The sequence below is a fragment of the Lissotriton helveticus genome, chromosome 1_1 (assembly GCF_964261635.1).
Source record: "Lissotriton helveticus chromosome 1_1, aLisHel1.1, whole genome shotgun sequence".
Taxonomy (NCBI): Eukaryota; Metazoa; Chordata; class Amphibia; order Caudata; family Salamandridae; genus Lissotriton; species Lissotriton helveticus.
This window is the reverse complement of record NC_136057.1, coordinates 1,870,046,841-1,870,064,605: the sequence shown is the minus strand read 5'-3', so window position 1 is coordinate 1,870,064,605 and position 17,765 is coordinate 1,870,046,841. Positions and strand designations below refer to the sequence as shown.

At 44.2% G+C, this 17,765-nt stretch overlaps 1 protein-coding gene across 1 annotated transcript in view; it reads left to right on the top strand.

Moving 5' to 3' along the window:
* TNR (tenascin R) overlaps positions 1-17,765 on the top strand; it is a 736,434-nt gene that overhangs the window by 348,930 nt on the left and 369,739 nt on the right. The gene's annotated exons all lie outside the window — the stretch shown is intronic.

Genomic DNA, 17,765 nt, shown 5'->3' with positions numbered 1-17,765 from the left:
AATGCATTTTCCCTGCTTTTGCCATGTCTTCTGCCTCTTTTCCCAGTTCATCTTGCGGCATACCTTACTTGTTCCCCACACCTGGCCCTAGCACGGCCCCACCCATATCAGCTTCTTTTGCCTTTTGTCTCTTATCCTTGACTGACCCTTGCTCTCAAGCTCCATATACACTCCTTTATCACTTTTACTTACTGTAAAAAATTGGGTTATTTGTGGTACCCATCTCAAGTAATAAACACAATCCTTGTCAGGGTGAGCCACTAAAGTCACTGAATAAACCTAAGTTCAACCCCTGGTAACTATGGCACTGAGCAGACAGGCTTAAGTTAGAGGTAATGCGTAAGATATTTATACAGTGCTAAAACAGTCATAATGTCAAAATCCCAAAACAAAATAGAAACATGGAGTAACATTTAATAAACAAAAAATGATATCAACATTTCATAAATCTGATAAGGGGAACTGAAGATATCATTTTTTTGAGTTTTAAGTAGCAATAGCGCCAAGAAGCACAAAATGCCATTGATGGTCAAGGGTCACAGTAGAATGGAACCTAGGCACAGTTTGATACTGACCACAATGGAGCATGAGTCAGATACACTAACCAGGTTAATCCTGGTCACAGATTTTACCTTCTGACTTTAGTCCTTTAAGTCCCAATGCATCACACTACCAAAGTCCCCCAGGACTTCCGGGGAGACACTTGGTGTCATTCAGAGTCCATCCCAGGTTGAGTCGCCACCGATCAGATTGGAAGTTGCAGGAAAGGCCTCTTATATCTTGTTGTATCCCTGTAGCTTGAACAGAGGTCTGCCTTATGACTCTTGGAGTTCACTTCCTTATCCTGGGTACAAGAGGGAGAGCTTGCCCAGTCTTTTAGGCTCGTCTCAGACTGGAGGTTCAGCCCTCTTTCGATCTTCCTCAGATACAAGAGTGTTCTGAAGTGGATGCATGGATATGCCAAATTTATGCATGGCACAAGCTAGTGGTTGGGAATAACTCCTGGGATGCCCTAACCAACGGGGTTAAGGTTCCAGGGCTATTCCCACCCACTTTTGGTATTTGCAATAAGGCCAAAGTCTTTGTCCAAACTCAACTTGGGCTCTGAGGACTGGGGATGTGTGTGGGGAGTGTACTATGGTAATCCAAGTGTCCTCCCACATCAAACACTAAAATCCAGTTTGAGACAGCGCCTGGTCTCATAACAACTTTAGAGACAGAAGACTGGTAGAACAAACCTGTATTTTTAGCAACCAGACAGTAGATACACATTAATTGTTTAGCATCATGTTTCCCTCTTTTGAAGTGTGTCCCAAATGTAATACGTAAACCCAACAGACCTGTCAAACAAGCTTTGACACTTTAATTTTAAAAATGAGGCCCACTGTTATTGGGCCGGACGAAGTGTGTGCTAACAATTGCCTGTAGGAGGGGAGGCCGCTTTGAAGTGTGCCCCGGGTGTCATATGAAATGCCCCAGCAAACCTGTCAAGCAGGATGTGACATTCAAGTAGGATTTGACACTTTCATGCCAAAAAAGATTCTCACAGCCCACCCTGCATATTCTACCAGTTTCAGGATGGTCATCTCTGCCCATTCAGGTCAGCCTATCGTTTGCTCCTGGGAGCAAGCTCACACCCCATTCACTGCTGTTCAAATGCTAATCACTGACTGCAAGAAGTGGGAATGTGAAATGCTGATTTATTTTCAGGGATTTCGGGCAGGGCAAAGGCAACTTTTTAAGTTATTTCTCCTTAATGTTTAGAAAACATCTGACTTCATCATTGAATTGTATATACACTTTACAGTTACATGCAATTGTTTAAGTTTACCATTCGCAGAAAGGTCAAACCGTCACAGGTCTTTGACTATGCATCGTGACCCTGCCCCTCAGCCTTCAACTACACCAGTAAATGGTGCACGTTGCTCCTGCTGGCACCCTGTTGATTAGACAGTCGGAACCAACTAACATGGTAAAAAACAGTTACTTAGTTTTTTCCATCCGGATTAGACCTCCAGGCACCCAACTGCACTTGCACAAGTGTGGGATCCCAATCACCCCTGTAGACAAAAGGTTGTGACCCAGGAAGCGGGCATGTTTCCAAGTCTGGAGAAATGTTTCCCCTCAGGCGGGAGTGTGAACTGCCATAACCCCAAACAGCCAACTGCAGATGCCCACAAGGCACAAAAAACCCCTCAGGCTTCGTTACGATGCTCTCCACAAGAAAGTACCCAGTGGCGTGGGTCCAAGGAGAGTGTGCCAACGACCTTGGACAGAGGCCACGATGTCAGACACTGTCGTCCTCCCGATATGGAGGTCGAAAACAGCCTCAGCACCCAGCGCAGGTTCCCCCAACACCCCTTCGAAACCACACGCTCTAGAGCGCAAGCTAGCACAGGTTCCCTTGGTTGCACGCACGGGTCCCTCAGTCTCTGCAAGCACATGGCTTTTTAAATGCCAAACCGTGTAACAGTAACCTGTGCACATAAGCCCCACAAACCTCTAGCACAATCGATGAGCTACCTCTGTGGATGCACAACCAGTGCTGCAGGCTCACAGAAGAGCATTTGATATGCATGCCCTGGGTTTATGTCTAACCCCTTGACAAGGGACTTACAGCTAAACTCGAATCAGCCAATCATGTATATTACGAGCACAGTGCTTTTGTATTAAATGGCAGTGTCAAAAGTGCTCAAAGTCCTAAGGCTAGCATCCAGATCAGCAGAAAGTCAAGGGAAAGAACCGTAGAAAGGGCCATTTCCAACACCTGCCTTATAGTCAATAAAGCCTACTGGTTGGCAGGCTCATTAATAATCAATAAAAAGGGGTTATTTTAACAGATCAAATTTGCAGAATAAAACTGCACAGCCAAGCTACAAGTGTAGACCCAGAGGCAAGTATTATAGTACCAATGCAATGGATGATACAATTAGTGCTGCAGTCCACTGGTAGCATTTAATTTGCAGGCCCTGGGGGCACTTGGTACCATATTTTAACAACATATAGCCAAATTAAATAAATCGATCAGGCGTATACCAATTTGACCATGTTGAAAGGAGGAGCTCAAGCATGTTACCACTGGTTAACAGGGGCAAAATACACAGTTCTATAGCCACCAAAAATAGGGTTTTGCAAAAAGCTAAAAATATTTGGGGTGACACTTTAGAAAGGGTGAATTTCTGATACTTACTGTGACTCTTTCCACCACCTTGGTTCTCGATCCCACAGTTTTATAAATCTCCCCCATAACAATTCCACCCTCATATGTGCTCCAACAATCCCCCCTATCTTTTTGAAAGCGTGCCCTAATTCAGTCCCGAAACTCTGCCCTCCTTCTTGCCATCTGCTTGACACCATTGTCTACTATCCTTTCCACCTTCAGTTCCTCAATGGAATCTGTAAGATACTCACTCTCATCTTCTGTTACCTCCAAAGTCTCTAGCACTGCCTCCAAATTCTCACTAGGCTACCATCCACCTTGGCCCTCACTTCCCTCCAGTCATGCTAGCATTTTTTCTGCCTAACCTATTCCCCCAAATATCCACACACATTCACTTCATCCTCATAACCTTGTTTCTCCTCAGCCTCACCCACCTTACCTGTGCCTCCAACCTTTAGTTATTGGTCTATATCTGCCATCAACCCATCCTCCTCAGGCTGCCACCACTGAGCTGCCACAGACACTCCCAGTTGTTCTACACTACCCCACCGTTCTCTACTTAGCTACTCGCAGACCCAGATCACTAGCTTCTGCTGCATGTGTTTCCCTCCTGCTGACCACTAACTTGCACCTCAATTTAGTCTTTTTATGCATGATTTCCCCTCTTTCCTTAGCCCCACCCTTTCTTAGGTCCTCTTTTTCAGCTCGACCCTCATTTCCCCTTCCCCCTTGCACATACACCACCTTTGCCCATTTTCTTATGGTTGTGCCTGTGGAGCCCAGTCTGCTGGCCCCTAGACAACACTGCACTTACCTTCCTCTCAGCTCCTTGTCCATCCAGCCCAGCTCCTCACCTACAATGCACTCTCACGCTGCCACTGCTTTTCATAATGCACTCAGGCTACCTTAGATCATTCCTGCAGTCGACGGAAGCAACTTCAGCCAATATTCACCTACTCCCGACCACCACGCCCACAGCTCTGGGTGCCACCTTGCGTGCTCCTATGCTAGACGTGAACAAGTGTGCTCTGCCATTCCCACCTCCTGCTCTCTGTACCGCTGGGGCGGACCTCCATGACAGAGCCACTTTGCCCCTGCTCACCACACTACCCCATCTTCTCCTTCAGCGCTTCTCATCCCTTCTAACCCCATTACCCTTCAGTGTTGAACATACTATCACTGCTGCTGCCCCCAGGTCCAAAGCCTGTCTTATAAGCTAGCCCCTGTCTACATCTCTAACTCCCCCATAGTCCCTGCACTAATAAGCCCCCCCACCCAGTCTCCTGGAGCAGCTTAATAGTTTCCTCCACCCTCAAGTGTACATCCACCATTAAAAAGCTATCACCAACAACTCAGCACCTCTAGCAGCTGGATTTTGTTCTCTCCTCACTACTCCCTACATCCCAACCACTGATACCCCAGGCTACCTCCTGATGGGGACATGATAAACCCTCTGGATCCAAATGAAAGGCAAGAAAGAGGAACCCTCCCTGCACACTGAACCAAAAACCCCATAACACTGTCCCTATGGGGTGTTATCATAATTGTCTCAGTCAGAGTTCATGGGCAGAACCCATGAACTGCCCACGACTCAACTACCTTCAAGCTATGTAGAACCATATTACACGTAACTCATTAAGTATTTTTTATACTACATTATTCCTTAATTTCAATGTAGCTTACATAGATGTAGAGCATTTGAACGCCATCTGTTTAGTATTCATTGTTTGCCTGAGACTGCTGAGGTGTTTGTCAATGTTTTGAGGAATGTACGTTTTTATTGGGGATAGTATGATCACATTTAAAATGTGTTTTATAATTAAATGGTGATTATCATAAGCCACATTTTAAACTCTAAGGGCCTTATTTATGAAGGCCTTGCGCCGCCGGTGCGCCACTTTTAAAATGGGAAAAAGTGACGCACCGGCTGCGCAAGGCCTTCATAAATAAGGCCCTAAGCCCTTTGGAAGTCATCTAAAAACATACATTCTCAAATATGCTTTTCTTTTACAGAGTATATTGACAATATAGAGTAGGTTTAACAAGACATATAGAAATGGAGAAAACAAAGTAGAATGTGTGGCCGTTTAGCTTTTGCTGACAAGTTTCTCCATTTACAGTGTTTATTTTGCACACTGGGGGGATTGGTTGGTAGATGATCGCATCAAGGATGGGCCTACAAGGGTCAGCTTATCAGATGTACTGTTTTACTGTTATGAAAACAGCACTGTTATTTTTTTACTAGTACTAAAAGAAAGACAAAATGCTCTGTTATCTATTCTTTTAGCTTTTCTATTGGCTTAGGGAAGCTATATATATTGCACATTACCAGTTAAGACATCTTTTTCTATGAAATTAAAACTCTCACTTCACTGGCAAACATTGAATAATTTCCTCACCGTAGAACCTCAGGCACAGAGGGCACTGACAACTTTATATTTCATATACCAGTCAAATTACGGTGCAAGTGAGAGGGTTTCAACTATGTTCCTTGCAGCAACTAATTGTTTAAGACATTTCTAAATTTTGTATGAGCTGCCTGCTCCATAACTCACAACTACAGAACTGTAACTTACTTTGCCATTAGCGATGTAATGCAGAATTGACTATAAATATCCACTGTGGGATTTTTATACAGATTGTATGAGTTGTGTTACAAGCGAAACAAACACCTGACAGTTGTGTTTGCAATGTAAATTCTAGCATTTCTAGAAAATAACTGGGCACAAATAGGAATGAAGTCAAAATGTAGAGTTACAATGACAAGAATGCTTGGTGACAAACAGTAAAAACACACTAGTCATGTTTTATTCTGTAGTAATGTCTAATGAAGCATCACTTGTTGAACAGGGAAACTGTGGGAAAAACTTGAACATGTGTTTCAGTGAGTATTAGGGATTTCGGTGTGAGCATATCTCCCCCATGGCTGTCTGGCAAATTCCACCAAACTTAAGTATCTATAGGAGAAATGCTCAGAGAAACACACCCTTTTATTGTACCACAGCAGTTCCTAGAAATTCTTGCCTCAAGGCTCCCCCCTGTAACTAGTGTGATCATTCTGAGATGAAAGCAAGAAAGACCCTGTCTTGTACCTATGTCTCTTATTTCTGCCCCTAACCACAAAGAAACCTGGACTTTTTGGCATAATTTCCTTTGAAGATCAACTTTACTGACTTGGTCCTTCGAGCTCTTCAAGGACTTGAGGGCATATTACAGTCCTCCCGATTAAGTTGCAACTAAACACCTATTGTGTAATCTTCCAAGTCGAATGGTTGGATTACAGTAGTAAGAGGGGTGAGTTTTACTCCCATTCCTTGCTTCTTCAAAGTGTTTGATCCAAAACAAATCGCTTAGTGCTGGATTTATTCAACGTTTTAAGAATGCAGTTCAGCAACAACATTTTGGGCACTGTGCTGCACTAGAGGAAAAGATGTTGTGTAGTTCCCACTAATCCGTAGGACCTGCACATTTGTTGGTCAAAATAAACTTTGGGTGAAGTGCTTAGACTCATTCCAGCACCCCCACAGGATATGTTAGCCTAGAGACCAGCTAGCTCACCGTGCCACTAAAAGCCCCCCTAACCTTACGAGGAAGCGAATGGCTTCTGGCAACCACTGAACATGACAACCCTCCCCTCAGGGATCGTGGAAAAAGATCAGAAACTTTCGCTCAGTCATTTGTGCTTACTGGTGCTCCGAGAAATATACAAAATACACAGTGGGAAGATTTCAATATATTTATTAAACCAACTTTATTCTTGTATAGACTGCTTGTGCTGCGATAATCATTAGACAGAAGCAGATGGAAGTGATTACAAGGACCAAAAGCGTAAATAGTAGATATAGTTCTACCATGGGGCTAAAACAGTGTGTATATATGCAGGTATATAAACAAGGCAGTAATCAGGCTTACTCCTACTATGCAAACCCTACTCTGCGTGTACCTAGAGTGTGTGTAGGTGTAAAGCCAAGAATCCATTCAAGGGAGGATCCAACCCCTTTACCTGGTGGGAGAGAATGTAGGAACCCCTCTTGGTCACGATCTGAACACCTCCTAACGGAGATGTCGGCCCACTGCATGGTGAAGTCTCAGGATGCAGGGACCCTCGGTGTCAGATGAAGTGCCTCCTCTACTAATCTTTTGGGATGCTCTTTATTTATAATAGGAAGCACCCTTGCGATGTATGTATAGATTAGTGATGTTATGGATATGTCGATAGCCCTGTCGCCCAGTGGATGAAGATAGAAAGTCATTTGTACATAGTGCATCAAGAGGCCTTGTACATGGTATTCAAGTGTTGGACTTGGCCCTCTTTGCAGGGTCATCCCTGAACTTTTTGCCTTCCTCCTCTATTTTGTCTGACCTGTTGTTGGCTGTTTTATGACTCTGGGCACTTTACCACTGCTGATCAGTGCTAAAGTGCATATGCTCTCCCTATTGTAAATTGATGTATGTATTAGTGATTCCATGATTGGCTGATTTGGTTTACTTGTCAGACCCTAGTACAGTGCACTGAGTTTGCCCAGTGCTTGTAAGCCAAATGCTGCTAGTGGGCTTGAAGCACTGGTTGTGCCACCCACAGAAGCAGCCTGTAAAAGTGTGTCTAAGTCCTGCCATTGCAGAGCCTGTGTGCAGTCTGGTACTGCCATGTTGACTGAGCACGTGCACCCACTTGCCAGTCCCTAAACCTTCCCTTTTCTTCGTGTCAGACACCCCTATGGTAGGCCCAATGGCAGGGTGCATTGTAAGTATAAGGTAGCACATGCTCTGGTGTGTGTGGCCTTTCCTAATAGTGAATTACAGCCATTTTTGTTTTTCACTATTGCAAGGCTAACTGATCTCCATAGGCCAGAATAGGCAGTTAGATTATTACATTTTATAATCCTAACTGACTCAGGGAACATGGTAGAAATTCGAGTTTAGTATGCCTGAACTTAGAATGATAAAATACATCTTTTAGTGAAGTTGGTTTCAACATTCTGTGTTTGAAAATACCACTTTTAGAAAGTAGGTCTTTTCTTGTCTAACTATCCAAGCCTGCCTCTGCTAGGTTGTGTATTCCTTGTCTGGAGTTTGAGTGACAGGGCTGGGGGATTCCAGGAGACATGATGAGTCAGCCCAGTGGTGAATAGAGAGATCTGCATCTAGATGGGTGGGAGGAGTTGCACCTGGGACCCAAAAAGGGCTGTGCCTGCCTTCCACAATGCCGACTCCACCCCCTGTGGTGCGTCAGATGTCTCTGCCCTGCACTGTGAAAGGAGAGAAGGAGTCATGTCAACAAAGTGCTCCAGGACTGTGCCTTCCCTCCACAATGCTGGCTCCACCTCCTGTGGTGCGTCTAATGCCTCTGCCCTGCACTGTGAAAGAAGAGAAGGATTCATGTCAACAGAGTGCTCCAGGGTTGTGCCTTTCCTCCACAATGCTGGCTCCACCTCCTGTGGGGTATCTGATGTTTCTGCCCTGCACTGTAAAAGGAAAAAAGGAGTCATGTAAACAGAGTGCTCCAGAACTGGTTTGGACTAGGCAAAGACCCGTCTGCCCTCAGAGGACAAAGGATTTTGGGATATAAGTATTGGGACCCTGATCCCAAGAATTTAGATCACTTTTGGACTACAAGAAGAAACCTTTGCTGAGGAGAGGAACCTGAAGAAACTGAGTAGAGACTATCCCTAAGCTGCAGTGCTGCTTGGGGAATTGGCCTACAGTGGTTTTCTGACTGTCAAAGAAAGGAGAAAGGACTTAGTGTGCACTTTATTCAACTTGTGAAGGATCTCCAGGGGCTTGAGAAAAGAGCTTGCCTCCTGCTGAAGTCTCAGGGACAACAAACTTCAACCCCCAGCTCCCCAGAATTCTTTGGAAGTGCCTGCTGCTGTTTTGGACTATCTGAGGGACTGCGTGTCGCAAGGAGCTGGAAGCACGACTCAAGAGGAAGAAGCGTGTTGCCGTCGCTGCAGCTGCCGCCCCATCGTGGATGTCGCCGCTGTAGCTGTCATATTGCACCGCATCAAGAGAAGTGTCTCGCAATGAAGTGGAAGCGTGTCGCCGTCGCTGCTGCTGCCGTCGCATCGTGGATGTCGCCGCTCTAGCTGTCGTATTGCACTGCATCAAGAGAAGCTTCTCACAATGAAGAGGAAGCGTGTCGCTGCTGCTGTCGTCGCATCGTAGATGTCGCCGCTGTAGCTGTCGTATTGCACCGCATCAAGAAAAGCACCTTCCCATCCACGGAGAAGCATGCCGCCGTCGGAGCTACTGTCGTCGCATCACGGAACAAGGGTGTCGCCGCTGCAGTTGTCGCATCGAGCGGAAGCATCTCGCAACGTTGGAGAAGAGTGTCGCCGCCAAAGCTGCTGTCGTCGCATCACGGAACAAGGGTGTCGCCGCTGCAGCTGATGCATCGAGTTGAGACTTCTGTTATCATCGGAGAAGCGTGCCGCATCAGAAAGAACTTGAACGTCTTTATTTCTTTGCACCGGATTTTGCCGCATTTCGATCTTTGCAACACTTTCGTTGCTCTGCGTGTCGCATCTTAAGGTACATAGACTCAAAGTGTCACATTTTAAGAACTAAAGATAACTAAGCTAAAACTACCATTTTATGTGTAATATTGTGGATTTTTGTTGTTTGTGGTCTTGTTTTAAGTCTATATAAAGTATACTCATTTTTGATATAAAACCTGTGTGGTGTCCATCTGTAGTGTTGTCACTTGATTACTGTGTGTGTTCACAAATGCTTTACACACTGCCTCTGAGATAAGCCTGTCTGCTCATGCCAAGCTACCAAGGGGGTGAGCAGGTGTTATTTTAGGAGTGTACCTCCTTACCCTGACTAGAGGCAAGGGTCCCTATTTGTCACACGTACCTACCTGTGGCAACTAGAGACCCCCAAATCTAACAGTGAAGCATTGTGATAATGTTATGTGAAGCTAGCTGTATAAAATAAGTAGTATCAGAAAAATGAATCCAACATTCTCACACGTGAAAATATGTGCAAAAGGTCACAGTAGAAATGTTATTGTGCAAAAGTCGGACAATGTAAGAAAGATTTGTAAGCAGGCCCATACCAAAACAACGCAGAAAGCCATATCTACTAAGATTGGTCTGCTGCCAAGCGCCTTGAGACCCTCTGGGTATGTAGCGCGCTATACAAATTAATTGAATTGAATTGAATTGAATCCCTTCACTGGTACACACACATGCTGCTTTGTGCAACACACAGACTTCCACCATGGGGCAGAGGTGTGTGCGCACTGTCTAACATAGGATTTGTACTGGAGGCATTTACTTCCAGTACAAATTCCTATGACAAGATAAACTCATAAGTATCCCATGCATTGGATGTGTGCTGTGCAGTCCACACACATTAAAGCTTGTGTTCTCTTTTAGAAATAATCACATTTCCCCTTAACACCAGCTTTATGGAAGCAGTAGCTTTTGATGCAAAGTGCAGCCCAGCTACCTCAGACAATTGGACTTTGTTTCAAAACCTTTGGCTATTTGCACTGACCAACTCCAGTAAAACACTGAATGCTGAAAAAGTGACACCTTTCCAGCTAAGAAAAAAACATATTTATATTGGATAGTAGGTACCCTTGTGAACTTTGTTTCACTTTGCTTTGATGGAAGTGGCTTTGCACTGGTGTAAAACTTTAGTAAATATTGTATTCAGTCTTCCTGGCCTCTGTTCCTAATCTTCCACATTTGGGGGTGGTTAGATACAGGCTGACCACCACTATTAAGTTCTACACTCCCACAAGTGCCTTTTATCCTGGAGGCAGCCTTAAAATGTAAGGTATTTAGGGGCATATTTATGAGATGACTGCGTTACGTTTGCACTAAGCAAAGTGGTACATGCGTGACGTAAGCCTCTAAGTACGATTTATGAAGCCACATCAAGTGGCTTCATAAATCTTGAGTTAGGCAATGCAGCACAAATCGCTATGTTGCCTTACTCTGCACAATGGAGGCGTTCCATGGGAGTTACAGTTGGTGTTTCCACACAATTCTATTGGTTTTTGACGCATTCCAGATTTTCCAAACCTAGCAATGCATCAAAAATATATGCCTCCCCAGGTGAGGCGTAACGAGGAGCCGTAGCAACTGGCAGGGAATGAGGTTCTAGGGGCCGAGAGAGGGGATGTAGCGGGGGACACAAAACAATAAAAAACAAATAAAATACCAATTACCTCGTCTGCCGGCCATGTCTCTCCTCCGCTTCTCAGGATCCAGGAAGCCCCCAGGCTCCCCATAACCAATTAAAAACGCTGCAATGCAGTGTTGTGATTGACTCCCTTAAACCAATCACAATGCTGCAATGCAGCATTGTGATTGGTTTGAGCACTGTGGATTGGCACTCAGATGGGGACTAGAGGCATGGGCATATTCTGAACCAGGTTATTTATTGCAGCATGGTGGGGAATATGCAAAGTGCACATGACTGTTTGGCCTGGCAAGGGCGGCTGGCCAAGCAGTCATGCCCACTTGGAGTGTGCAAATTACACCGCCTCCAGCCCGCCCTAACGCAGCCCGAACCTGCAAAAAATATAATATTAACTACATTATTATCATTTTATTTTTCCTGCTCAAAGAGCAGTAGGGGGACGTTCCGGTGTTGCCCCTGACTAGGAGAAATATTTTTTTTTTCCTCGTGTTTTCCTCTATGTGTGATGCAGAAGGAGGAAAACAGCTCTGTGGGTTATTTTTGTGCAGAAATGCGCCCTTCTCTGCACATAAACGATCCTGCCTACAACACAGGCACCCTTGCACCATGCACCATGATGCAAGGGTGCCTGTGCTGGCATTAGACTGCTGAAACTGCTCCAGTGCAGGGTGAAAGGACAGGAATGCACCGTATTGGATCAATACGGTGCCTTCCTGCCTTTTTTCCTGTGAATCAGGGCAGCGCAGCAAGGTAACTTGCTAGGCTGACCTGCAACAATATTCTGGTAAATATGCTCCTTAATCTGTAACATTGCTTGGCTCAGAAAGGGAATATCGTCAAATTTATATTAACCAAAGACTATCAAATCTTTTCCTGAGGTGAGACTCGTCACCCTGAGAGCCTGGAGGGTTCTCGGTGCAGACTGCAGCCACACCTTTTTATCAAGAGCTACCATCGACTAGAATGCATTCCTCACTCTTAAATTACCTCTTAAATTGAACAGAAGTGGCTTGAAAAGTTGAGTCCCAAAATCTCCTATGTCAGCATAGAGGCTACAATGATAGAAAATGCACCCAGCAGAAAAACGAGCCAGCCAGTGACCAAATTCAATCAAACTCTGACAATGTGATGATTCAGCTGTTCGACATTTACAACCCTGTCCAAAACAGAAACAAGCATTGGCAATGGCAATAGGTCTGGCTTTAATGTAATGTTGTAGGATAACGTGAAGCCTTACAACTAAATAGCATGGAAATAGATATGTATTTGTTGAGAAAAAAGATTTGTGGAATAATATTGCCATTGGCTAAAAAGTCAGATAAAAGTTGCACTGTCAAGCCAGGTCTAAAAAGACATGTAGGTTAATGACTGCCCTCCTCCTTCCTATGTTGCTGCAAGAGAAAAACATCATAAAGTATCTAGTTATCTAAGGCATTTTAATAGCATCACAATGTCGTGCGTGTGTCCCTGTAAGTTTAAGATCAGGCAACTCGATAAATAAACAAATGACAAAATGATCACAGCTGTGTGGAGGGCAAGTACTTTGTACTGAAGCACACAACTTCTGCCCAACCAAAACATATACTGCCGACTCCCAAAAAATGGGTCGGGCTAAACACCCCTCTACTGGTGAGTCACACATAATTGTCTGGTGACAGTTGCACTATCAAGCTAGGCCATAAAAATCCTTACATTATTTCTTCTTATAAAATGTCTATAGTGAAAGTAGACACATTGCAAACAGGAGTTGCATTATTTGTTCAGCTTCCACTTATGCTCAGTGCAGACGCAAACATGCACATACACACACATGCAACACAGCACATCCGCAGATGCTGTGGCACACAAACCCATAAACCCCCACCCTATAAAGTTTAAGATCTGTTCACTTGGATGTGGGGTACTCATGGGGTGCTGAGAAGTACTACGGTCAGTATCATTAGTTGCCCCTCACCCAAGATGGCCCAAATACTGTGATACTGTACAAAAAAGCTGAGGTGCCTTTTTTAGGTTTGTATCTTGGGGATAGCAAGGTCGAGGCATACCAACGGAGATGCTGTGGCAGGACATAGGTAGGAATTTAGATGCTGTGGCTAGCCAATAAATCAAAGGTAGCATCATTGCATATTTAGCCTGTTTTTGTCTTTATAAAAAAATAATGTGACTTTATTTACAAAGGAGCATAACAGAGCAGTTCAATACAGCATACACGTAATAAACCGGAAGTACCTAGCACTATTGGGGGCTAAGCTACACCCAGAATTGTAATAAAAAGTAACCTCCATTATCCATGCTGAGGTTCCTCGTGCTAAAGAGGGAAAAAAGCTAGATAGTGTGTGCTCATCATAGTCACAGTGCTAACACTAAACCACAAAATGCCAGGCGATCACAGTCAGAATAAAAGTTAATATTGTTTTTTATAAATCTCAAGCTTTCAAAAGTGATGGCAAATAACGAAAGTTACAAGACAGGAAAACTGCCCAAAGACCAGCGTCTTGCCACCATAGTAGTTATCCGTAAACCAGGGAAGCCTGGGGACAATTGCGGCTCATACACACTGATCTCGTTGATTAACGTAGAAGCTAAGATCTTAGTGAAAGTGATTGCCACCAGACTAGTTGCAGTTATCTTCTCCTTAGTTCACCCGGACCAATCTGGCTTTATGCCAGGAAGGAACACAGCACTTAATATCTGTCATCTCCATAATGTGCTCATGCGCAGAGAATACATGGAGGTAAACGCAGTGGTTCTTTCATCGGATGCCTCTATGGCATTCAATTCTATAGAATGGCTGTACCTATTCGAAGTTCTGACAAGGTTGGGATTTGATCCAAAGTTTATACAGGGGCAAATAAGAGTTAACAATTATATATCCCGTGCATTCACACTGCGAAGAGGTACCCGGCAAGGCTGTCCTCTATATCTCCACTGATATTGTCCCTCATGCTAGAACCACTCGCTGAATGGATAATTCGGGATGTAATGGTGAGGGGGCAGAAATGGACGAAAGATCAGGAAGATCGGATATTATTATACGCTGATGATATACTTTTATATCTTGCCTCCCCCTATAAATCCATACATGCTGTTTTGAACATCTTCACGAACTTTGGAAAGTATTCTGGTTATGCGATCAATTGGAGCAAGTCGGTACTGTTTGTGCCTTGGGGACAGGTTCCGCGTCTTCTGGCGGACTGTATGATAGAAGTGGCTCGGGATGGTTTGCGATATTTGGGAATCTTTGTTACATCAGATCCGGTCCTTTTTCATACCCGCAACTTAGCCTCTCCGCTAGCCCGGTTACGAGCAGATGTAAAACACTGGCGGTCCCTGCCTCTGTCCCTAGTGGGCCGCTCTGCCCTTTTTAAGATGCTGGCTCTCCCGTGGTTTTTATATATTCTCCAGAACTGTCTGAATCGTGTCCCAGATACATATTTCGCAGCTCTGTAGAGTGAAGTCCGTACGTTGTTGTGGGACGGCAAGGCCCCTCGTGTGGCACTGAAACAGTTAACAAAAGGGTGGTATGATTGGAGCATAGCCCTACCTGATCTTAAACTCTATTATTCGGCTTCACAACTGGTAGTGGTGAACCACTGGATGTACCACCTCACTAATGATCCGGCATATGTGCTGGACAGATATCAAACTGACCGTTCCGGCTACTTGGGAGCACTATATTCCAAAGTCAAGAAATGTTGGGCCCACTTCTCACATGGTAGGAATCTGGCACCAAGTGAATACACACCTAGGCTGGGCTAACATCCTCACTAAAGCGACGCCACTGTGGCAAGCCGACTAGGCACTCTATGCCACCAACCAGGGTTCGACAAGTAGGACATGATCGGGATTTCAGTGGTGGGAGATTTGATCAAAAAGGGTTCTATTCCTAGTTTTGAGGAACTCCGAGGGCATTAACAAATGCCACAAGGGGAACTGTTTCAGTACCTACAAATTAGACACGCCCTTACGGTGGTTTTTCTAGACCTCAAAGACATTGTCGCCATTAGAGGATCGATTACACTCGAAAGCCATATCCTTAACCTTTAAAAAACTATGTAACAACTTGCCCAACACTTTTAATAAACTTAGAGAGCAGTGGCAAAGTGACCTGGGGCCTATCAATGATGATGACTGGCAAACGGCCCTGATGTCCCCTAGAGAAGCGGCTATCACCCTCTGATTCAACTTAAGATTCTTCTTCGGTTCTATCTGACAGGGGTCACTCTGGCCAAAATTGGCGCCAGGACGGATGTGCTCTGTCTTAGGGGGTGCAAGCAAATAGCCACCTTTTACCATACAATCTGGGAATGCCCTACTATAAAGCATATACGGGAGGGAGCCAAAACTCGCATTCAAACTGCATTGGGGAAGGAGTTAGCTCTTACACCGCAACTGGGCCTACTCAACATATGAACTGCCAAAGACCTCACAAAAATTGACCAACAGATGACAACATTAGGATATACATTAGGTAAGCAAGAGATAGCACGAAACTGGGGGGCAGCGGATCCACCGTCAATTCATATATGGGCGAAAGAGCTCGACATGGTGTATGGTGGCGGAAAATGAAGTATTTACAACACGCGGGTGCCCTAAAAAGTGGGACAGGAAATGGGAGAAATGGAATGCATACTGGGGAAGTGTATGTTTATCCCCAATGGTGGAACTAAAAATGCAAAGATGTAGAGACAGAGTTGTAACAGATTTGTAATTGTGACTTGTTATCCCCTGATTATTGTATAATGTGTTGGATACTTGCAAAGAACATGAACGGTCGCACGGTGTATCTGATTATTGTTAAACTCAATAAACAATAAACAGATATTCAACAAAAAAAAGTGATGGCAAATAGTTAGCAGAGATATAAACTTTTACAGATACCCAGATTGAATGAGAATGAATAAAAGGGCGCCCAGAATCTTCCTCTTTCTTGATACAGCCCGTGTCCTACATTTATCTCTTGCTGCACTTTGTCACCAAATTCAAGGCAAACCCCGCCACCTAAGAGAAACCCACCCTCTTTGTCTTTTATGGGAATCCGGGTGAGGGGTCAAGTGATTTCACCAGGGGGGTTTCATTATTAAAGGGGCAGTATCTGGCCAGACGTACTCAAGATCTTTAGCTGCTAGCCCATCCCAGGGCAGAGACCCTCAGTTTACCAGAAGGGACTTCTGTCAGATAGAACCCACTGAGTGTTGCTGTTGTGGAGGTCTTTCTCCAACCTGAAAGAGGCAAATCTCTGGGGCTGAAGGTGTCCAGAATCAACACTTCAGTGCGCTCAAGCCTGGCATCCCTTGACTTCTCAAACTCACCCATCCACTGCCTGCCTACATGAGCAACCTCTTCATAAATGAGAATCCTCTTCTTCATGCCCCCTCTTGTGCCTAAGGCACATAGATGATTTATCCACCTTCATTAACACACTCACTCGTTTTTCACTTGTATCTTCAATGTAGACTGAGGGTTGCGAGAGAGCTTTCAGAGTAATTTTTTGATAAGACTGTTGTTATATTGACCCCCTGTCTGTACTAAACAATTTACCAAGGATTATCTATGTGTACATGTTTATGTCCTGGTTAACTAGCCTCATGCTGATAATACTTCACAACTGAAGTTAATCACAAAACTGAGAGTTTATAAAAAATACATATTCTATTAAGTTGAGAGATCTTAAATCTTAAATACTGAATAATCATGTTTCCATTTGTTACATTTCTTTCTTTCTACTTCCAATTATGCATTGATAGTCATTAGTTATCACAAGAATGTGAAGGATCCCAAAGAATGTCTAGTCTGCAGTTTTCCCTGTGTACATTACAGTTCAGAAGACCTCATCTGGGCTCCAGCTTTATCTAAGGGGCAGCAGAACCCTCTTTGCTGAGCTTGTTGAGGGTAGGCTCCTTATTTAACCATGATCACATGTAAATGTGTTGTGCGTTTTGAGGATTTTTGTGGCTTTTGCCAATGTTGGCATCAAACGGGTGCAAAGGAGAAATTAAGCAGTTGATACCACTTGAATTGCATAGGAACACACGTATAGTCTATACAATAATTATAGCCTTTAATAAAGCATTTGAAACTGGTTTTTTTCTGGACTGATTTCACATTGAGTACTGACCTCAGATGTCATTGCTTCCTTGACTTGCAGGGTACTGATTTGTGGCCTCAAATTACTTTGTTTTTCTGGACTCGCTGGAAATTGACTTTTGGCATCAGATGACATTGTTTTCTAGACTTTTATGGCTTTGATCTATGGCCTCAGATAAGATTTTCCCATACCTGCAGGGCATTGATTTTTAGCTCTAGATTACATTGTGTTTCTGCACTTGCAAGGCATTGATTTCTGGCCTCAGGTATCTTTGTTTTCTCTGGATTTCCTTGAATTGGTTTCTTGCAGTAGAGAACAGTGGTTTTCTGGAATTGCAAGAAATTAATGTATGGCCTCAGA